This window comes from Thermobia domestica, chromosome 10, assembly GCF_964235325.1.
Source record: "Thermobia domestica chromosome 10, izTheDome1.hap1.1, whole genome shotgun sequence".
NCBI classification, from domain to species: Eukaryota; Metazoa; Arthropoda; class Insecta; order Zygentoma; family Lepismatidae; genus Thermobia; species Thermobia domestica.
The window spans coordinates 98,985,868-99,010,642 of record NC_137463.1 but is presented as its reverse complement, the minus strand read 5'-3'; positions in this window follow the sequence as shown (position 1 = coordinate 99,010,642).

Below are 24,775 nucleotides of genomic sequence, written 5' to 3'. Positions count from 1 at the left end.
CATCGTTAGTGCATCGTTAGTGCACTAAGAACTAACATTAGTGCTATCGAGTTTACGAGTTATTGAAGATTTTGGTGCGAGGCCTAACTTCATATTAAATTATTCTCCCGCCCATCGTTATGAAGACAGATTTTCACCAAACTTATCACACCAAACTTATCACATCATTAATGCACTAAAACGCACTAAGAAGTAACGTTAATGTTACCTTATTTTGGGATTTATTTGAGATTTTTGGTTGGAGTCAACTTCAGAAATATTAAATTCCTTACAAATTGATGTAGAAACATGGGGTTAATGGCAATTGTTAGACCATCATTAGTACACTTAAACGTACTAAACACTGTTAGTGTGACCACATTTTGGATTTTTTGCAAGATTTTTGGTGGGGCACAACTTCAGAATTATCAATTCAATACAAACTGTTAGTGTTTTCTAGAAGCACTAACAGTAAGAATGCACTAACGAATTGCACTAAATTTTTCGTTATCGCTTAAAGTGGGACAAGTTCAAGCTGACCATCAAAGATATTTTACTTGTAGCTCCTACACTAATGAAGCACTAACGTTAGGGGTCGTTGCACAAAGAAGCACTAACGATTGCACCAGAAGAGATCATTATTGCTTTTGAATTTTGCGGAAATTTGATGCAATGAAATTTCTCTATAAATTTCTTATGTGAGTTTCGTGACATGTAATTCGTCATAACTACACTAATTGTGAAGCATTAACGAACTTTAGTGTTTTCTAGAAGCACTAAGGACAGTAACGAATGACACTTAATTTTTTCTTTAGTACTTAAAGTTGGAGCCAAGTTCACGCTGCCCCCAAAGGTTTTCTAACTATAGCATTTACACCAATCAAGTACTAGCGTTAGGTGTTGGAGCAGTAAGAAACACTAAGGATGCACTAACGAATGGTACTAATTTTTCGTTAGTGCTTGAAGTGGCTAGGGCAGCGTGAACTTGGCCTTCAAAAAGGTTTCTATTTGTAGCACGTACACTAATGCACTAACTTTAGTCGTTGATGCAGTAAGAAGCACTAACGATGCACTAACGATTGACATTAAATTTATCGTTACTGCATCATGTGGGGGGCCATGTTCGTGGACGTCGTTAGTGCTTCATTAGTGTAGGTGCTACCAGTAAAAATCTTTTGTGGGAACAAGTTCACGCTGGCCCAGCCACTTAAAGCACTAATGAAAAAATTAGTGCCATTCGTTAATGCATCGTTAGTGCTCCTAGATATGACTAGCAGTTTTGATAGTGCTTCACTATTAATGCAGTTATGGCCAATTACATATCATGAAACTCACAAAATAAATTTATGGGGAATTTTTCACTGCGTCAAATTTCCGCCAAATTCAAAAGCACAAATGACCTCTTCTAGTGCAATCGTTAGTGCATCGTTAGTATTTCTTTGTGCACCAACTCCTAACGTTAGTACTTTATTAGTGTAGGTGCTACAAGTAAAATATCTTTGGTGGTCAGCGTGAACCCGATCCTCACTTCAAGCATTAAGGGAAAAATTAATGCTATTCATTAGTATAAAAAATTAGTGCTATTATACATCGTTAGTACTTGTAGAAAACACTAACAGTTTGTATGGAATTTGATATTTCTGAAGTTGTACCCCCACCAAAAATCTTGAATTCCAAAATGTGATAACACTAACGTTAGTGCTTAACGTTACTAACGATGCGTGTACTAACGATGAACTAACGGTTGCTGTTAACCCCAAGTTCCTACGTATATTTGTATGGAATGTGATATTTCATATACCTCTCCTCAAATCTTGAATAAATCCCAAAATATGGTAACAAAAATGTCAGTGCTTAGTGTGTTTAAGTTCACTAATGATACACTAACGATTGCCATTAACTCCATGTTTCTACGTTAATTTGTATGGAATGTGATATTTCATATCCCTCACCCCAAATCTTAAATATATCCCAAAATATGGTAAAAATAACGTTAGTGCTTAGTGCGTTTTAGTATAATAATGATGCACTAACGATGTGATAGGTTTGGTGCAGATCTGTCTGCATATTGATGGGTATTCAATCTTAAATAAAAAAAACTGCAATAATTCGCAAACTGCGATAGCACTAATGTTAGTTCTTGCACTAACGTGCATTAACGATACACTAACGATGTGCGACATTTGGCGTAGTTTGAGAGAAGTGGGGACGCCAACTTCAGGCACGGTCTTTTAGGTTATCAAACGCATCTCATTTTTGCTAAATGGTGATTGTTGTTTTTATTTTCCCAAATAAAGTTTAACAGGACTAAATCATGTAATGTAATAAAATATATGGAATCACAGGAACTAAGAAAGTTGTTTCATTTTTGCTTCTTAAAGATTATTCGTCTGTATACGTTCTTAACACGCTCTTTTTCCTGTCTTCCAATCGGACCATGGCTTCTTCAACTAGATACAGATGCGTAACTAAGCCTGATGTCTTCTGCTACATATGTGGCTGCTCCAAACTTCCCGTCAAAACCGGAATATAACATCGTTTGTCAAGGTTTATATATAAAAATAATTTTAAATTCTCCTGGAGAGTTTGTTTGCAACATCCACTATATTTCTAGTTTTGTGAAAATGCTACCATCCATTTTCTGTTTGGTATAAATTGTTAATAAATCGTGAACAACCGAAAAAATTTTGTGAACAATCGTGAACAAACGATGAACAAACGATCTGCAGGTTTATTTTCGATTTCGAATAATTTTCAGGTACGTGAAGTTGGCACCGCCCATTTTGTTTTTCGCATAAATTGTTTATAAATCGTGAACAAACGAAAATTTTATGTGAACAATCGTGAAAAAACGATGAACAAACGATCCGCACGGTTTATTTTTGTTTTCTGAAAATGGGTTCTGCTGCGTGACGTTGGCACCGCCCAGTTTGTTTTTCGTATAAATTGTTTATAAATCGTGAACAAACGATTTTTTTGTGAACAATCATGAACAAACGATGAACAAACGATCTGCATGGTTTATTTTTGATTTCGACTAATTTTCAGATACTTGAAGTTGTCACTGCCCATTTTGTTTTTCGTATAAATTGTTTATAAATCGTGAACAAACGAAAATATTTTGTGAACAATCGTGAGCAAACGATGAACAAATCATGTGCATGGTTGATTTTCGATTTCCAAAAATAGTTTTCAGGTACGTGAAGTTGGCACCGCCCATTTTGTTTTTCGTATACATTATTTATAAATCGTGAACAAACGAAAATTTTATGTGAACAATCGTGAACAAACGATGAACAAACGATCTGCATGGTTGATTTTCGATTTCTGAAAATGGATTCTGCTGCATGAAGTTGGCACCGCCCATTTTGTTTTTCGTATAAATTGTTTATAAATCGTGAACAAACGAAAATTTTTTTGTGAACAATCGTGAACAAACGATGAACAAACGATTTGCATGGTTTATTTTCGATTTCTGAAAATGGGTTCTGTTTCGTGAAGTTGGCACCGCCCATTTTGTTCTTCGTATAAATTGTTTATAAATCGTGAACAAACGAAAATTTTATGTGAACAATCGTGAACAAACGATCTGCATGGTTTATTTTCGATTTCGAATAATTTTCAGGTACGTGAAGTTAGCACCGCCCATTTTGTTTTTCGTATAAATCGTGAACAAACGAAAATTTTATGTGAACAATCGTGAACAAACGATGAACAAACGATCTGCATGGTTGATTTTCGATTTCTGAAAATGGATTCTGCTGCATGAAGTTGGCACCGCCCATTTTGTTTTTCGTATAAATTGTTTATAAATCGTGAACAAACGATTTTTTTTTGTGAAGAATCATGAACAAACGATGAACAAACGATTTGCATGGTTTATTTTCGATTTCTGAAAATGGGTTCTGCCAGGTTCACGCACACAATTATGTGATTACTCTAAAGTAGAGCCTAACAATGGAATATTACTGTATTTTTTAGAAATAAAATAAAAGCAAACTAATTGAAAAGGGCAAGAAAGAAGAAAAAAGAAAGAAAAAGAAAGCTCGCTCTGTAACATATGAGGGTTGGGAAACCCTGTATCGTGAAAATGAGATGCATGGAATAGGTCGTGAGTGGGAACCCTTCACCCCTGGTGGAGATATTCATGAAGCTATAGGCTTATGTCTTATTATATTGGAATATATTATCCATTTCTTAATTTCGAACATACTAGGTTCGATCGAAATGAGAAAACTTTTTATCGGACTTCTGAAGAAAATAAAATAAAATAAATAAATACATGACCGTGTTTATTATATATGGAATTCCCAGTCACGACCCCTTTTCAGTTTTATTCACAATAGGAGAAGAAGCAGATGAAGAAAGGAAAAGGAAGATAGGATAGAAGAGAAAAGAGGGAAAGTAAGAAGGTGAGAAAGAGGGAAACTGTTACTGGATATTTTTGAGAAATATGGTAAAGGAAAGTGAATAATTATCGAATTGGGATCATTTCCAATAGCTATTGGGTGAATATTTGGTATTAAGATGATCAAAGGTAGACACATGTCAACCCATACCTCCCAGACCTAGATCCATGTAACCCCAACTACCAAATTATCCCAATCTAGATCTGAGATAGATGAGAAAGTTTAATTTAACAGTTTATTCAATATTTCCGGAAGTTCTCGACTAGTATCCAACATTTGAAAGATAAATGATGAAGTTGATGAAGTTGATGGCATGTTATTTAGAATCGACCACAGAAAAAAAAATCAGAGTAACACATCTATTTGTCGAAAATTTTGACTCTCGAAGTTCTCCTATGATGATCATTCGTTCAGGTTACTTCGGTCCTTTTCGCTTCCTTCATAGAGCCAACTTAAATTAAGTTAGTATTGACATTCAAAGACTTTAATTGCCAACTACCATTAATTGTAGTAAGTCACACATATATGTCAAAATAATTGGTGCGCTTAATACTAAACCTACATTCCACTCACACTCACATTCATACAGGACAATGTATACTTCAGGTTGTATTTAGTTGAATTATACTAACCTAACTACATTTCTATAGACATTTATTACATTTCAGGAAAAGAAAACTTAGTTTGACATAACAGAAAAAGTTTGATACATGAATAAAAAAATTTATATTAATAATAATACATAGGCATGCACAGAAATCTGTTACATTCAACAATATCAAATAACACATTTCTCTTTTAGAGATATTAAAAAATTGGATTACATTTTTAAAAAATCGACTAAAGAAAGACAAAAGAGGGAGAAAAAATCAAAGGTCAACATTAAACATATTTAAGATTCAGTACAATGAATACATATCATGGTGAAAAAGAAAAGAAAAAAATATAATTGGTTAATTAATCTTGAAAAAAAAAAACACTTTGGTAGCATTTTATTGAGTCTCTGTCCCAAGAGGAGAAATTTCGACAATTTTATGAATCTTTGTTCTCACGTCGATAGTAACTCCTTTTTCAACTCTCTTTACGCACTGTGATTGGTGCCCATGAGAGCATTTAGTCGTTTTTGTTTTAACTACAGACAAATAAATTAGTTTCTTCATATTATATATAAAATTTTCATTTCGTCACTTGACGCACTTGGTATAAAATTTCAAAGTTAATTCAGATTAAAGAAAAATTATCGAGTCCAGTCACAGACATTGGGAACATATTTCCATAATACTATATGATATTTCAATGGAATTAGATCTTTGGACCTATCTAGGTCCCGTATTCACATTACTAAATTATTAACCGAAATCAGTTCAAATTAAGATCACTTAATTTTTATTTCTAGTATAGATCATGGAGTCAAGAGATTTTAGTCACGAAACTGACGAACGACAAATGGTTCTGTTTCCGATCGTAGGGGAGGTTTTGCTTCATAGTTTACTGATAGAAGGATTTGTTAGCGGGGCGCACTGTTTCGAAGTTTACTGATTTCACTATGATCTCGCAAAATACATTTGGATAAGGATTAGGGTTTTGTTTTCTTACGACCTGCTACTTGTTCCATTTACATGCAACATTTGACATAGTATTAAAAAATTGAATAGTTACAAACATTACTAACAAATCAGTAAGATGTCATTTATTATGAGTTACGCGGTAATACTTTACATCACAAATAATTGGTCAATGTCGGGTGTCAAAAATCTATGGCAACCTAAAACAACCAGGGAAAATACCGAGCCCTTTACATACATACTCGCATATATATATATATATATATATATATTCATATTATTCAATATAATAAATTTCACTTTAATATCCATCTTAGTATTTCGTCGACATTTAAATTCTATATAACCTTTTTATATTCAACAAGTATTCACGCTTGCTTGGCTCAAAATAAACAAAAACCCTGACTAACAAAATTCTTTTTTTTTCTCATAAGGTTGCAACATTGAACTTTATATGTAAACCCGATAATCAATAATAATTCTCAGTTTACTAAAATCCGCGTATAAAGAAATAGTTGGTGTTATTTAATAAGTTGACATAAGAGGTGGAAATACAACAAATAGAGCAGGCACGTAACTTTTCAAACTATGTAAGCATATATATATATATATATATATATATATATATATATATATATATATATATATATATATATATATATATATATATATATATATATATATAGATGTATATACAGAGAAAGAAAAAAATCAAGGTTATTTGAAACTAGTGGGCCCAAACTACTAATACATACACCATATAACCAATCAATAGAAAGAAAACCAGAAATCAGTAGTCAATGGATATAATTTGTACGATCGATGAATAACAATTAAGTTTCTGGGAATCTGAAATCGTAGTGTACCTTCTCGTCAGTTTCTCCCGTGGTGGATTGAGTATCGTGAAAATGGTCCTGAGTTGTGCTGAAATACCTCCACGAATTGTATTCCTCGATGTCTCAGTTAGCACATACAATCAAAATAAGTGATATGAACATTGTATGTTTTCATGAGTTTCAGAACCGGGAGGGGAGGTTGAAAAAAATAAAAAAAACTTTAGAGAAGGAATAGAAGAAGGATAGGTAAAAAGAGAGGAGACAAGACACTACAACTACGAAAGATAAATGGTCGAATTTATGTATATAACAACTCACAGCCAAAAAGTTCACATATGCCGAAAGAGAGTGGTTTACTTAAATACGTAAACTCAAAAGTTATCTCCAAAAACACAACTAGTCCGTGCCCGCAAGAGATTTTCAGAAAGACGAAAGCTTTAAGGAAATTCCCCTCCTCGCTGTATCCGGTTGAGTCCTTGGAAATCCCGGCCATGCCGGAAGATTAGAGAAGGCGCTAATTTAGAATTTCAAAAAGAAAAAAAAATCATCCGATCTCTTAGAAATTAAGAAAGTCCAGAATAGTAATGAAACTAGAGTAAAATAATAGTTAAGATATCCCTAATTAGTGATTTGCCAAAATAAAAAGAAAATAAATAAACTGAATTTTGGATCGGTGATTTCAGTGACCAAACATCACCGATGGCTACCCTTCGCAGACATGCCAAAGTCTGGGACGTCGTTAATTTCCATCAACTAATTAAACTAAGAAAAGAAACGAAAATACTTAAGAGGGTCATGGGTCGACGTCCAGGTACGCAATGGACATAAATATTAATTTAGTAGCGTATGATTTAATCGGATAACCCGATCCATTGCTATATGAACACTGCACAGTAAATAAGGTAAGCAAAGAAGAAAAAAATCTCGGAAAGTCAATGAATGTTAAAGGTACGAATGACCAAACCTGTACTTTTCATTGATCACAGGATATAGCAGTTATTTTTCTTAATTATCATTTCTGTCAACCTTTAAAAGTAATTCCCACATGATGCTACCCTATCTGTTGAAAGGCTTAATATGAGGTCCTTAAATGCGAAGTAACACACAATTCCCAACTACACTTTACTATCCAAATAGCAAACTCGGTTGGATAAATGTACTGGTGTAGAAGTCAAAACGCGAGAGATTTTTAGTAAACATATTCATATTATCACTATATAATATACACTAGGCCTATCCATTTAAATATAGGTGTCGAATCATATCGTTCATTTCACATTATAATCGTATTATTGTTATATCATTACATTTAATTATTATTTACTCATTTCCACACGAAGTAATATTTTACAGACACCCTATTTCATACATTTTACACCCAGGCCATACACATATTTATATTACGCACTAATAAATATATAATTGTCACAATCTGTCACGCTTAAACCACTACACGATAACATTCATCGAACCACGGACTCTGTTTCGAAGCACCCAAATTATATTTACTTCGCAGAAAAAAATCATATGTGTATTCACTGAAAGTTCAATTGTCAACGATTAATTTATTTCTGATTTGCTGATAAAACTAAAGCAACAATGGAATTTTTCTACAGCCACGGGAAAAGAGAATTTAATACTACATTTTGAACAAACAGTAACAGCTTATGGGCTTTACTTCTATTAAGAAAATAGGCATTCTTGATTTCAGTGGATATTTCGATTGCTACTTGACCTAGCAAGCTGTAATTTTCAGAACTACGAGATCTCGTGCTATTTCATCAAAACGTACACTCATTTGAACCGAAAACCATGTCCACGGGATGTAATTTAGAAATAAGAGGCCAAAATCAAACAATCTAGATCACTAACTTGGGCGATGACGGAATGTCAACAAACAATTGATTAGCGAAAACGGACAGAATGGCGCTGTAGTGGAGACATAATTACCGTGTACTGAAATATATACTTGTACTTATTAATCAGAAATCTAATATTTACTCTCGTTTAGTGTGCGTTGAGTTAGACAAATGGTATTAAACTAATGCATGTGAACTACACTGTCCTAACAGTAGAAATCACGCACTCACACCGAACTACTAACTACACACACCACTATAAATACTACACATAAAAACTACCAACTAAACAAGCACCATTTAATTACATGCATATTGAGGAAAAGTACTCCCTTGTTGGTATATAAAGTTGGCTCTATTAAACTTTAGGGGGACAAAATGAGAAGAGTTACCCTAGGTCCAATTGACCTGACCAATTGTTTACAAAATGATTACTAAAGATTGATGCCCTGGGGGCACCTTAACGAGGTTTATTGAGGGACCCTTCCCCTGAGAGGGGAAAAAGCCCTAAAACAAACAACAGCTAACCCATCCCCCGCTAGAACTGGTTCAATTTGGAGAGAGAAATAGGAGCCCTTTTTGTTAAATTAAGCTGCCATTCTAATAGTTAGTAGTACCGCTATGAAACCTAAGATGTATATGTAGTTACTGATTAATAAAAAGAAAATCACATTCAAAGTATACACTATAATATATGTACGGAACCAGGTCGTATTTCCCTAATCCCTGAGTTTTAAAAAGATCAAACAATCACTCTCCTATATTGTCTATGCTTTGGCTCGGATAACGAGCAATATGGCGTCTGGAAAGCTGGTTCCTATTTCTCCTTTATTTTATAGTTCACTTAAGAAAAATGTAGATTTGTCATCTCCTAAATGGTCGTACGGCGTTTACTATTGCAGAGAGACTAAAATTTTACCTTACTTTCGTCGAAATCCTGGTCTTTTAAGCAGATATGTAACCGTAAGAAAATGTATGTTGCTCCTCTTAATGTGTCTTCGATTAATATGATAACATTGCGCCGAAAACGACAGGGATTGGAAAATTCCACCAATCAGGGCGGAGTCTTCCAGCCGCGGAAATTACAAAGCGAATAGAAATTTGGCAAATCCAGATATAACCGGATCTGAAAGTGACTATGGACTAGTGAGAGGGGTTGAGGGAAAGTTTAGGTACCTGGCCAAAATCTACATTGGTCTGAAATTAAGAAAATTTATATCCAATGACGGAACTATGTTTCGGTATGACGTCAGAATGGTAAACCTTGTAACTATTCAACTTGTATATGCGAAAATGGTATTTACAATTAATCAAAATATAAATAAATATATTATTCAGTTAAAATATGATTACTAATGAAACCTTTCGATTCATTACATTTAATTTGAAGTAAAGAGAATAAATAAATTGTGTAATTAAACCGAAATTGAAAAAAAAATTACTAGGTACAGGGTGCGTAAAAAAGTTGCCATTACTTTCAACTGTAATGGTACATTACATAATAATATTTATAACCAAATAAATATGTATTTATATTATGAGCAATCAATAACTAAAGATTGATTCTACAGTTTCTAATATTCGGAAACTGATCCACTACCCCAGATGGATCCTGTAAAAGTGTTCCACTTAAATCCCTCTTAATTGATATGAGAGCAAGATTAGAAAGTCTTTTTGCTGACATTGTAGATATCAAATATTGCTTTACGCGCTTCATAAGAGAGAAACTGCGTTCAGCAGATGCAGATGACACAGGAAGTGTTAAGATAATCCTTAGAAACGTCAACAATTCAGGAAAGCCCAATTCCATAGTTTGTAGCTGAACGAAAACTCCATGACACCTACGCTTTTCAGTTTACTGTCGTTAGCAAACACACTCTTAACCAAATCCAGTTCCAATTTTAATTTGTTAATATCCTCGAAAAAGTCCTTGTACTTCTCAGCGAAGATCTGAATGAAAGATGGATTAAGGAAGGAACCAATTCTAGGATTGCATGCGTCTATAGCATCACACACAAAATCATTTTCAGTAAATCTGCGCTTCAGTTCACTGGTCAAGTTATCAAGCACTTGAAACAAGACCATTTTATAGTCTTCAGCCAAAGGTGTAGATTGGTCTCTTCTTGCGTTGAAAATCGATGCTGTGACTACATAATCATCCAATATCTTTGATGCAGTTTGAATTCTTAAGCTAGCATCAACTTGAAGATCGAAAGATCTGAATAGCTCCCATGTTTTCTTCCAAATGATAGAAAAATAATCATCATTACGTTCATCTTGCAACGAACAAATCAGTCCATTAACTAATCGTTTTGCGCTGCCGAAGTCAACGTTTTTTTTTTTTTTTTTTTTTTTTTTGCTGTAATGTGAACGAAGTACCATTTGTAAGTCACAGAACTGTTTCAATAGTCCTCGCGCCTCTGCAGCTTATCTTTTCTTTGTTGAATTTGAAAAAATACTCAAGGGCTGTTTTAACTGATGCAAAGCGTTTTATGAAATACACGATGCCCTTGTATTTACATATCCAACGTGTGTCACTTTGAAGTGGCACTTCTAGAACTCGCTCTTCAGGATAAAGTTCATTCTGTACTTCAATAAATTTTTCGTGACGTAACGTGGACACCGACTGGAAAGAATAGATGGCTTCTAACAAACCTAAAGTATCACCAACCACATCAAGTCTTTTAGATACGTCTACTAGCACTAAATTTAATCTATGTACATAACAATGGACATAAACACATGGATTTTTAACTTTCTGACGAAATACGTTCTGTACACTATTAGCACATCCTGACATTAAGGATGCACCATCATACGATTGGCCGATGCATTTCTTTGGGTCTAAGCCTACAGTAGGAAGATGTTCCAAAGCTCTACTCGCGAGTGATTTTGCACTCAAATCTGATAGTTTTATAAAACCGATAAAGCGTTCTTCTATTTCATCATGTTTGATGTACCGTCAAATGGGGTGAATAGAAACACATTTTTGGCTATATGAGTATATAAGTCTGATGATGTTAAAGATTTCGGTATCAGATTATTCCAAACAAAAGGTCTTAATGTGCTAATGAAGTTCAGTAAACGTAACATTAATTTATCAATTCCACTTTTCTTCACCTTGATTTTTCTTAATGTTTCTATTCATCCCATGGGTAGGGGTGAATAGAAACAATGACTTTATTTCCATTGTTGTTTCTTTTATACTATTGGAAAGGTTAAAAGAAACAGCGTATTTGTTGAAACGAACTATTTATTTAATACCTGCAAGATATAAGTTCAATAAGACCTGTATTATATAAGTTACAAACTTATAAAACAATACAATGCACAATATAGGTACAAACGACCATACAGTTTTGATGATATTTGAATAAGATTTAAACCATTGAAATCACCAGGGAAACTTATCATGAGTTGAGTTGATTTTGAGGTTATCGTCCCGTTCAGCAGCGAGGCTATATGAGACGTGGACCTACTGATTAACGTGGAATCAGAACCACATGAGCTTCCGCCGGGAATCGAACCCGGGTCTCCTACGTCAAAGGCGCGTATGCTAACCGCCTAGCCACGAAGGAGCCCGAAACTAATCATATACTTAAAGCGTGTTGACGAACTCCTAATAAAACCCAACAGTTTCGTATCAATATCCTCAGGTCCTTTTTTCCGCTTCTCAAGAATTTTCCACTCAAGAAGTGTTTCTATTCACCCCACTAATTAAAAATCATAACAATAACCCAGTAAAGTTAAATTTTGATTAGAAATAATTTACAAAAGGAGAACTTTTACTATGAACGTCAGTAAATGAAACAACAAACTACAAAATAGGCATATGTTCAAATGCAACAAATATGAAAATGTCATACTTACCAAGAAAGTTTGAGGAGCGCTAAAATACCGTGTAAGATTTCAGTAACACATTTATGCTACTGTCGTCTAGCTCAGTGTTCCCAACTCAGTAAAACATTTTGTCTCTGCCCTGAACACTTTAGCCATATAAGACTATGTTAAGAAATTTCAGTTTTCTTGATTAATTTATCGTCCAGATAAATCCAAAACTAATCTGGGAGTTTTGTTTCTATTCACCCCCATGTTTCTATTCACCCCATTTGACGGTACCTAATGCAGACAGTCATCTGTTCCGTTTTACTAATGTCTCTTGCTTCGTCTAGTATCAAGGAAAAAATACCATTGCTGTACTTACAAACCTCTTCTGCAACATGCTTTGTAATTATTTTCGCAGTTATATCAAGATACTGATTTTGAGAATCCTTAGATGTGTATGTTGCATTTTTTGGCAAGTTCCTTACGTTGTTTCTAGATGTATCACTCTGCAAAGTAACCAGATTTAGAATCTCCAAAAAATTTCCTTTATTTGAACACTCATCGCTCCTAGTCTCACGATGACCTCTAAGTCCAATGTCTTGTCGCGCACATACTATATCTACCCGCGCCATTGTTGCCACTACCAAGCGAAATATCTGTTTTATGTTTTGCACTCAGCATAGATGTTACAGTCCCGTGACATTCAGTGCTTGTAAAACTTTTCCATTTAATTATTCATGTTTTGTGACACTCACTTTCAGCATGCCTTTGAAGTTTTTCACCAATTTTCTTCGAATTTGAAAAGCTAACTTTCACAAAAGTGGGATCTGCATTACCAGAGGTGGGTGGGAAATGGCGGCAAGAAAAACAGGGTACTGCGCCTCCGTGTTCCGAATATTCTATAAACTTGTATTTATCGTACCAGCTACTGTTAAAACTTCTTATTATTATTTATTGTAGTTTGCTTGTAAATAGTCCTTCGGGGCTGAGAAGGTCCATCATACACTGACCGACTCAAGTCATATATAAATGGAACGGGACTGTCTTCATTCACACTATTTGTTTGACCACTGCACACAGATTCTGGTAATAGTTCATGTTGTTCATTCCCATCCAACACCACTCCACTTGCATCACTTGAAACTGATACATACTTCTCTGAATTTGAAATATTTGAATTAGGATCATCACTCACAGTCTCTGAAGCAAGTTTCGATCGTTTACAGTCAGGAGACTCACAATTGTTCGAAAAAGGAGATGAAACTAAGTTTTCTGTAGTTGCACGCTTTTTCGCAAAATATTTAATTATTGTACTTTGTGATTTAGACATTTTACCAAAGCATTACGAGCACACACTGTCATCACCCGCAAATACACACAGCAAAGGGAAAACTGATTATTACACTAAGAAGTAGAATTTAATTTAGCGAATGACCGTGTTGTTTTCATTTTTTTAATTGGTAATTTCTTTCAAGGCGGTATAAGGTCTCAAAGGGCAAAGCCCCATTGTTGATGTGTTTTTGAATACTATATTTTTCTCTCTCATTATACACGGTGTAGATTTCTGCTGCCAAACAGTACAGCACAATGCAATTATAAAACGTAAATCAAATTTCATATAAACGAAAGAACAAAGTGAATATTCAAGGTGGAATTTAGTGGAGGGAAGTGGAAAATTCCCCCTTGCTTACTTTTTATCCCTCTCACATATAAGATTTTTTATATCTGGGGGAACAGTATGATGGAGGGAACATTGTTTTATAATGCAAGTCTATTTTACATCTATTATTTTTGTAGTGCCCTAACCATCAGGCTACAGAGAAGCTCATCGGTACATGGAATTCATGGAATTTACAGACGGAAACTTATAGTTAGCTGCCAAATTTACACTGGATAAAATGACTTGATTGAATTTTACACTACATAAAACGGCATTAAGAGTCCCTCCCTCTACACACACAAGAATCTATAAATACCACACTGGATATATTGGTATAATTTAACACCAGTTTAGACCTAAATAAGATGATTTAAAAAACACCAACTTCGATTTCTACTTTTTATTTGTAGGTCAGACTAGAATTTCCTATATTATTTTTATGATAAGAAGTAAGTCGGACTACGATTAGCGTTCTGTCGTTTTCGGTATAAGCTATAGTGGTATAATTTCGATATAACACCGCATTGTGTATAAGCAATAAATTAATTTTCAGATGATATGGTCTTCCCTTTAACACAACGTTGTTGATAGTGAAGACTTTACAATGTTTTAAAAGGAAGAAATACTGTGTTACATAATCAAAACACAATAAAATAACGACTTGAGACTTGTTCTAAGAACTACAATATCATTTAATACTCAACAAAATGCAGTTTCTAACATACTGACTCCTTCCCCCACCTCATGTTTATAGAAAAAACTTATCACTATACACTTCATTGCATGTTCAAGAATCGATAACATTATACTTCTTGCAAAATAAATATTAATTATCCTAAATATTGAAAGACAATTGAGGATATTAGTTTATCTTCACAGTAAAAAAAAACTGGGGGGCAGGCCCCCCGGCCCCGGCCTAGAACCGCTACTGGACATAAAACTCAAAAATTTCATTTCATTTTCATTAATTTCGACTATATTTCAACCCTACAAGAATTACATAAATATGCTAGATTTGAATTTATTTTGCTGCTGCCCCCCCCCCCTGCCGCTTGCTCCCACACGTCATTTTGATTCCTAACAAAGAATGAGACATATATTTCATGCCATTGTTAAAAATTGACTGGAATATTTTATACTGACTAGTGAGTGGTGCTCGGTATTTGCTTTTCAGCTTTTTCAGTGTTAGTAATAAGGAACTTTCTGAGAAAAATTGTTCTATACCCCAAAAGGTACGCTTTTCTTACGCCTAAGTTATTCTGGTTTCTTCACACTATTTCAGATTATAATTATTTGCAAATGTACCAACAATTCTCACAATTCAACAGATGGATCCGGCGGTACAAACGTGTCGCAATAGTAATTGCCGCTAGATGCATCTGACGACTAGAAAAAACGCCTATAATAAAATATGGAAAAAGAATGCCCCATCAGATGCATTAATTTACGACTAAATAATATGAATATTTACTTTCATTTTTCTGAAACCCTCTCACGTTACATGTTTGGTATCCATTTTTCAGATTCTTTGCAAGCATAGTGCATGGAGTTAGTGTCAGAAACCACCAAAATATTTCACTTCCGGCTACCAGTCTGCAATTTTACACAGTTCTTATATGTATACCAAAGAACAGAAAACCGCCGGGAGACACTCGATCCAGTGTCCAGAACTCGTGCGATGATGTCATCAAAATGGAGGACAGCTCGTTTCAAAAATAAGCCATATCTCCGTTATTTATGGACCGATTTTCTTCAAACTTGGCTCATTTTGAAGAAAATTAAATTTACAATAAAACATGTTAACACACTATTTCCTCTAAAATTAACTGTTTCGGAGTTATTTAAGAATTTGATAAATTAATGCGTATTTATTGAAGAAAAATACAAAATAACTCCGAAACCCTTAGTTTTAGACGAAACACTTAAGTAACGTGTTATATTGCTAATTTCATTACCTTTAAAATGAACTATTAACGAAGAAAATCGGTCCATAAATAACTGAGATATCACATATAACGTGTTGATTACATTATTAAAATGGCGGTCACGACTTCTAACAGATAGTGTCAAATTCAGCCAAAATACTTCACTTCCATATACCAGTCCCAAATTTTTCACAGTATTTATATACATAATAAATAATTTTCAAATACCAGGGAGACACTTGATTTAACACGCTGAACTCCTATGTTGAAGTCATCAAAATGGCCGCCGAGATTAAAAACATAGGTTTGCTTAAATACACTTGACTCCGTTACCAATCATTTTATTGAGTCTTCCAATTATTCCATTTGAAAGATCATGAAATAAACTACAAAAAAATTATTTGATTTTAAATGGTTTATGGCGATGACAGCGTGGAAAGGGGTAAAAAAAAATCAATGTTTTGAAATGGTTACTGTCGGCTTAATATATTTTGCAATGACATTTCTGTTATTACAAGACGCGTTAACTCAAGTAAATACACATTACATCCATTGCAATGTTGCATGCTTGTATAATTTTTTTTATGAGTGATTCATTTTTTAATTATAAATTATACCACAAAAGAGTGAACATGAAAATAAAAATAGTTATTTACATCTTTTAGTGGATCCAATGCCCTCTTTTTACTGATTGGCAAAAATAAAATTTTTAAAAAAACTTTTCTTTTTTAGGAAGGGTAACAGATATTTACAGTTTCTCACAGTAGAAACATGTACAGTCCCTATGGATTATTAACGCAGAAGGCACAACTATTGGAAACAATGTAAACTTTAAACAAAGTGACAAGTTTATAAGATTAAACTTAATTCCTGCATTACCCTCACAACTACAAAGTAAAGTGCACAGTTCGTGTATTTTTACATATCGACAGCGCGTGCAAATCTGTTTGCACTTGCATCCTATCAACTCTTTTAGCTCTTTCATGGTGAAGTTTGGGCTTGTCGACCAGAGAGGCGTGTACTCATTTGCGGTCTTCTTCCACCCCCACTTACAAGTATCCAAGCGTTGACTGTTCCGTGGAAGACAGTTTGTCCACAAAGAACATTGTAGGATGGCCCTCTTCAAGTGTTGCAACAGAGCGTTGTTGGTTGGTGAAATATTCTCAATGGGTCTGTTTTGCTGGGTAAAGAGAATCCGCCTGGCCTCATTGACGGTCTCTGCAGAACTTGATGAATGAATGGTACATAAGAACTAGAAAGCGTTGAATGAGTAAAAACGTGTCGTCATCTTCAGAGATGTTGTCCAGAACTTGAGAATATGCCGGAAAAGCTTTGTCTACGTATCGGAAAGTCATTATTATTATTATTATTATTATTATTATTATTATTATTATTATTATTATTATTATTATTATTATTATTATTATTATAAGCCGTTTGGGCTGTACACTCTTTATGCTGTCAATGTTAAATAAAAAGGCAACGTTGTCATTTAGCTGGACTCACAACATACATGAATGAAGTTACTGTTTGAAATGCGGGCTGCCATCGACACGTTTGCATAAATGCAATCTCACATTATGTTAATTTAGAATCACAAGCTTTCAAGTGTTTAGACATTTGTGATAATAATGTGCAGTGTAAATTATATATATATATATATATATATATATATATATATATATATATATATATATATATATATATATATATATATATCATTGTGAAAATACAGGGTGCCAAAAGTAGGTATACACTCATCTACTGATCAACTCATGGGATTTTACATCATTTATTTATTGAGATCCATAGATGTATTGACTCAGTTTCTTTGTTCTTAATTCCTTTTCACTTATGCCTTAAACTCGGAATAGACCGAAGCAAATAAACTAATTATCTTAATAAATTAAAGTGTCATACTAGATCAATGCAGGTCTGTATACCTACTTTTGGGTTACTCTGTATACTGAGTTCCTTCTAGTTTGCGTTTTTCGCTTGTACAAATTCCCAATGCGAGCCAAAATTCCCCTTTGAGAAATTTTGCTTCGTGTTGCATCATACATTAAGGCGAAGCAGGAATTCCTGTTTCGCCTTAAGAAAAGATGCTTATCAACATCTTTTCTAATATGGCTTAAGGATATAAGGCGAAACATGAAGGAATTGATTGATATCTCCTTCGAATTTTCCTCCTAAACCCAAAAGATAATAGTGGTATAGGGCGTACTGGATAGAAATAATAAAACCGCAAATTTTTAAAACATAGTTTCGACAATTCTGTTTGTATTTCTTAAGTAAATATTTCACTAACAATTCTACAATATACCATAATTCGATTTTATTGTAAGATTGCTCGGCCTACGGCCTCGCATCTCTTAAGTATCAGCCTTTGCATCAACAGTCAATTTCGTGCATTTGCTCTTTAATTATATGTTCTGAATTTATCACACCTGGGGGCTTCGGGCCCCGACCCTTGCGTTTATTCAACCCATGGCCTCACACGTCTTAAACTCACAATTCTACCAAATTTCAAGTTTCTTTTCCTACTTCAACTATCTACAAGATTTTGTATCCCAAGAAAACGCCCATGTAAATAACATGGGAATTTCTTTATGTCCCTTTAAATCCCTTAGAAACTAAAAGTATTCACATTTGGCAATTTTTCTGTGAGTTAATCCCAGAAGGCTACAATCATGCGAAATTTCATCATTATAATCCTGCCGGAAGTGCCTGAACATTTTGGATCGTAAAGTTGTCCCATATAAATAACATGGGAAAGATTTTTCAGCTACCCATAAAACTACTCTACAGCTGGAAATTTTTATTTTCGGTGATTTATTTAATTAACGCTAACAAAAGCGTATACCCATACCGAATTTACCTAAAATATGATGTTATAGGTCCAAAAAAAGGTCCATTTAAATAACATGGGAAACTTCTTCATGGCCACTTTAGACCTCCTAAAAATTAAAAATATTCACTTTTGGCGATTTTTCTGTCGATTAGACTCAAAAAGCTGCAATCATGCCAAATTTAATCATGGTAGCCATAAAGGAAGTGCCCAATAATTTGGGAATGCAAAAGGTGTCCCATATAAATAACATGAAGAAGAATTTTCAGTTCCCCATAAAACCACTCTAAAGTTGAAAAGTTTTATTTTTAGTGATTTATTTATGCAACTCTTCCAAAAATGTACAAGCATAGTGAATTTCAAGTTTTTATTCCAATTTCAAGTACCTAAAACATGAGATTGTAAGTTCACAATAAGATCTATTTAACTAACTAACTCTATGGCCTATAGAACCCGGAGGTTCAATACCGCGTTCACGAAAGCTCTCCACTGAATTCTATCCTTAGCTAACTGCATCCAGTTTCTACTTCGTATTCCAATCTCTGCGAGATCCATCTTAATATTGTCCTCCCATCTGCGCCTAGGTCTTCCTAATGGTCGTTTTCCGATTGGTCTTCCAGTCAAGACTTTGAAAGCGTTTCTACTTTCTTCCATTCTAGCTGCATGACCCGCCCAGCTAAGCCTCCTAAACTTGACGACCCGAACAATGTTGGGTAAACCGTATAAATTATGTAGTTCATCGTTATGAAGTTTCCGCCATTTCCCATTCCCGTTCCTCTTGGGTCCGAATATTCGTCTCAGGATATCGTTCTCAAATACTTTCTGTCTATGTTCTTCCCTCAGATTAAGCGACCATGTTTTGCAATCACACAGAACAACAGGCATGATTATCGTTTTGTATATTTTAAGCTTCAGATTCCTTGATAGAATTCGCGACAAGACATTTTGAACCGAGTAGTAATACGAATTCCCTGCTTTTATCGACATGTAATTTCTTCGTGAATATGATTTTCTTCTGTTAATACTGATCCTAGATATTTGAAACTATCCACTTTATCAAAAGTATTATTTAATATTTTAACGAATCCATAATTTGCCGTATTACGGTCCCGACGCACGTCCATGTATTTAGTTTTCTCTGCATTTACTTCTAAACCCATGTCCCTGCAAGCGTTTAATAAGATCTCTGCATTTCTTTCTACTGTTCTCCTATCATCACCTATTAAATTTACATCATCAGCACATGCCATAACCTGGTGAATACCGTTCAACTCTAGGCCCTGGTTACTATCTTTGATTTTCCTTATAGCGTATTTCAGAACAAAGTTAAATAATAGTGGTGACAACGCCTCTCCTTGTTTCAGGCCATTCTTGACGTGAAAGGTCGGGGACAAAAATTTTCCTACCCGGACTTTACTTTAGAATTCATTTTAACATATCTTAATTAATCTAATTAGCTTTCTCGGTATTCAAAGTTCTGTAAGAACGTTGTATAATGTTTCTCTGGTAACCGAGTCGTACGCTTTTCTAAAATCAATAAATAGTTGATGTACCGGGGTATTGTATTCCTACTTTTTTTTCGAGTATTTGGCGAATGGTAAATATTTGGTCGATAGTTGATCGATTTTGTCTAAATCCGCACTGATAATCTCCAATAATTTCATCTGCGTATGGGGTCAATCTTGCTAATAGAATGTTTGAAAGGATTTTATAAGATGTTGACAGAAGAGAACATGGGGAATTTCTTCATGCCTTGTAACCGAGTCGTACCCCTTTCTAAATCAATAAATAGTTGATGTACCGGGATATTGTATTCCTACTTTTTTTCTAGTATTTATCGAATGGTAAATATTAGGTCGATAGTTGATTGATTTCGTCTAGATCCGCACTGATAATCTTCAATAATTTCATCTGCGTATGGGGCCAATCTTGCTAATAGAATATTTGAAAGGATTTTATAAGATGTTGACAGAAGAGAACATGGGGAATTTCTTCATGCCTCCTTTAGACTACTAAAAAAATTAAAACATTCACTTTTGACAATTTTCCTGTGGGTTAGTCCTGGAAAGCTACAATCATGCTAAATTTCAATTTTCCACGTCAACCGGATGTACCCCTTTATTTTATGTCAGTTCATGTAGTTTTATTTATAGTTAGGATTAGGATTTCAGTTTCGGAGATTATGGTTTGTTCTGGTGATTTTCTTGAAAAACTAGTTCTCATAATTTACTGAATAAACATTAAAGAAATGTACTCTGTGAGTAAATATTATAATTATTTGCCCTATTCCTATAAAATGATGTAAGTTAGGTTAGGATCGATTCCTTTCTGAAAAATCAAGAAAGGATGGTTCACTGATGAGATAAGGTTTGTAATCGCCCAGAGTATCGGGTCACTGTTCAGGTACCATTTATTTGTAATCGCCTGGTAGTGGTCTGTCCTCCGTTGCCCTGTGTGGTTCTGCTAGTGGGTATTCTCCGGAGACCTGGACTTACCTGGGTAGGATGTTGAAGGACCTCTCCAAGAAAGGGTTACAAAATTGTTTCCAAATTGCTCGTTAGTCTCAATGATGAGATGAGCATTAGGCGCCGAGAGGTTTGAATGTCTCGTCTCGAACACCTCACGGACGATCAGACGGTCACCCAGATCATAATGCACACAAACATCACTCACACACACAACGAAAACAAATTGGGTTAAATGACACTATACTTATTTATTAGAATACTATTAAAAAAGAAAAATAAGAAGAGAAACGATCACAACACTTAACACTGATTATGTATAATTATTTGCTTTATTAAAATCACACTTTACTTTTCACTATACTATAGTCCTTTATCGCTTTGATATATATATATATATGAGGGTTACCAAAGAGTACGCACGACCTAAGAGCGCGCAGCACCAATTACACTGAAGTGGTAACAAAGAATTATTATTGCTACGCTGTTTGATGCGTCTTTGTGTGAGTGTTGATACGAAGAAAACAGAGGTTAACGTATAGCTCCAAATAGAAAATACAGATAAAAATAACTTTTTGAATTCTTGATGTAATATTTTAGTACTCTTAGTTAAGAATTTTTTCTGATATAATAGCTAACTACAATACCTTTGTTGCATGGTAGAAAATATGAATATAGATAGAATTGTTTACCATGGCTTAGTTTCGGTGGTCTTGCATGTGCAGCCACTGCGCGTTCGTGAGTTAACAAAGAGCGCGCGCGTACTCCTTGAGATAATTTCATTAAGAGTGTGTGTGGGTAGCGGCATTCATCATACAGACTATATGGTTATTCTCTGTAGTTAGTTAGTTTAAGAAAGCGGAGTGTAACAGAATGTTTGAATGGATTGTAGAATTATTTGCAATTGTTTTCTTCGATTCAAGCACCAACTGTAAATCTTCTATAAGAAGTATTTTCAATTCACAGAATTTCTTAAATTACAATGATAATGATGATGATCTGTTCTGCTCGAAGATCCCCAGTCATGGTGAATCCATGGTAGTTTGCTATTGCCTTTCATGGTATGGCGATGACGTCCTAAGTAGTGAGGAAATGAACGAAGGAAATGATCAAAATGAAAATCCTGGAAGTGTTTCGAAGGAAGATGTTGAGCGAAACATGCCTCCGACTGCCATAGAGAAAGGGAAACGTCATACAAGTACAGAAGTAGCAACTTCAAACACGTCTGTTCATCCGAGATACATCATTCCTCTTCCGAAATAAAAGAAATACGACAAACTGCAGGTACCAAACGTCGATCTGAAATTTTTACTAGTGATCCATTTCACAAGGTCCTTCAGAGCAAACGAATTAAAGGAAATGAACGCCAAAGAAGGAAAGTCAAAGAGAAAACTTATACATCATCTCAATGAACCATCCACTTCAACAGGGAAAACTGCAGCTGAGATCAACCAAATTTCAAGCCTAATGTGTCACGAATTGTATGAAGAACCAATTGACGAGGACTGGATTCAGTGCATGAATTGTGAACGATGGTGACATGATCAGTGTTCGTCTTTCGAAGGGGGTTTGGGTTTCAAGTATGATAGGTGTTGAGGCGCCCTCTTAGGGACCACGAAACGCACTCTTTGGGACAGTGGTTCTTACGAATTTGTTTTTTTTTTTTTTTTTTACTTTTTAACGTATATCTCCATATCTACATTTAGTAGTAAAGTTTTGCATTTCTTATAACGTAGCTTAACCTTCAATTCAAATTATATTCAATTTATATACTTTTTGCTTCATTATCTTTGGCGACTATGCAGTGAAATATATGAAACAGGAGAATGGCCAAGAGATTTTCTGAAAACGATCATGATACCGATAGCTAAGAAATCGAACCCAAAGAGATGTGAGGATTATAGAACTATTAGTCTCATATCTCATGCAGCTAAAATTCTGCTCCGAATACTGAACAGAAGGTTATATGGAAGAACAAATAAAGATGTTGAGGAAGAGCAGTTCGGGTTCAGAAGAGGCAAGGGCACAAGAGATGCTATTGGATTATTAAGGGTGATCGGTGAAAGGTTTATAGAAAAAGGGAAAGAGGTGTATGTTGTATTTATTGATCTAGAAAAGGCTTTTGACCGCGTGAATTGGGAATTGTTGTTGGGAGTTCTAACAAAGATAGGGTTGGAATGGAAAGATAGAAGACTCATAAGAAACTTATACACGAACCAACAAGTAAGTGTTAGGATAGGGGAAGAACTGACGGAAGAGAGTGCAATTGGAAGGGGAGTTCGACAAGGATGCTGCCTCTCGCCAACACTATTTAATGTCTATCTAGAAGAAATAGTGAAAAAGAGCCTACATGATGATGATGGCATTTTGGTAGGAGGTAGAATGATTAGATGTATAAGATTTGCAGACGATATGGCGCTTGTTGCAGAATCTGAAAAGAAAATCAATAAAATGTTAGAAAAAATGAGAAAGGGCTTTGAGGAATATGGGATGAAAATAAATGTTAGAAAGACAAAAGCCATGGTGATTGGAACGAAGGGGTCTGTGCCAAATATAAAAGTAGGAGGGGAGAAAATAGAACAAGTGAATAGTTTTCGATACCTGGGTAGTGTTCTTAGTAATGACATGAAATGCGAACGTGAAATAAAAGCAAGGATAGGAATGGCGAAAGAAGCCCTTAAAAGAAAGAAAAGTCTGTTTTGTGGGACCTTGGACAAAGAGTTGAGAAAAAGACTCATAAAATGTTTCGTGTGGAGTGTTGTACTGTATGGGGCGGAAACGTGGACATTACGTAAAGGTGACGAAAATCGACTGGAAGCCTTCGAAATGTAGGTGTGGAGAAGAATGGAAAGAATTAGTTGGGTCGAGCGGGAAACGAATGAGAGAGTGTTAGAAATGGTGGGTGAGAAAAGAACACTTTTAGATATTATTAGGAAGAGGAAGAGAAACTGGTTGGGACATTGCCTAAGAAGAGATTGTATCATGAGGGACGTCCTAGAGGGTATGGTGGCGGGAAAGAGAGGGAGGGGCCGAAAGAGACTACAATTAATGGATGATATTAAAACAGAAAGATCATACGCGAAGACGAAAAGGTTAGCGGAGGACCGTGGAGCATGGAAGCTTCTCAGCTGCAGCAAGTGACCTGCCAATAAAGGCAGAATACCTATGATGATGATGATGATGATGATCTTTGGAGCTCTTTCAAGATGAATATTAAGTGCGTGCTCTTTGGTAACCTTCCTTTATATATAAGATTATAATTGAGATTTCACTATAAATGCTTTTCTCACACCATCGATGCACTTGGGGTATTAGCACTGGGTGAAGTGTCGCCGGGATAATCCCACGTAGCTGCTGCTCCAAACAGTCCTGAAGAGTCGACACGAGTCTTCAGCAAAATTGCA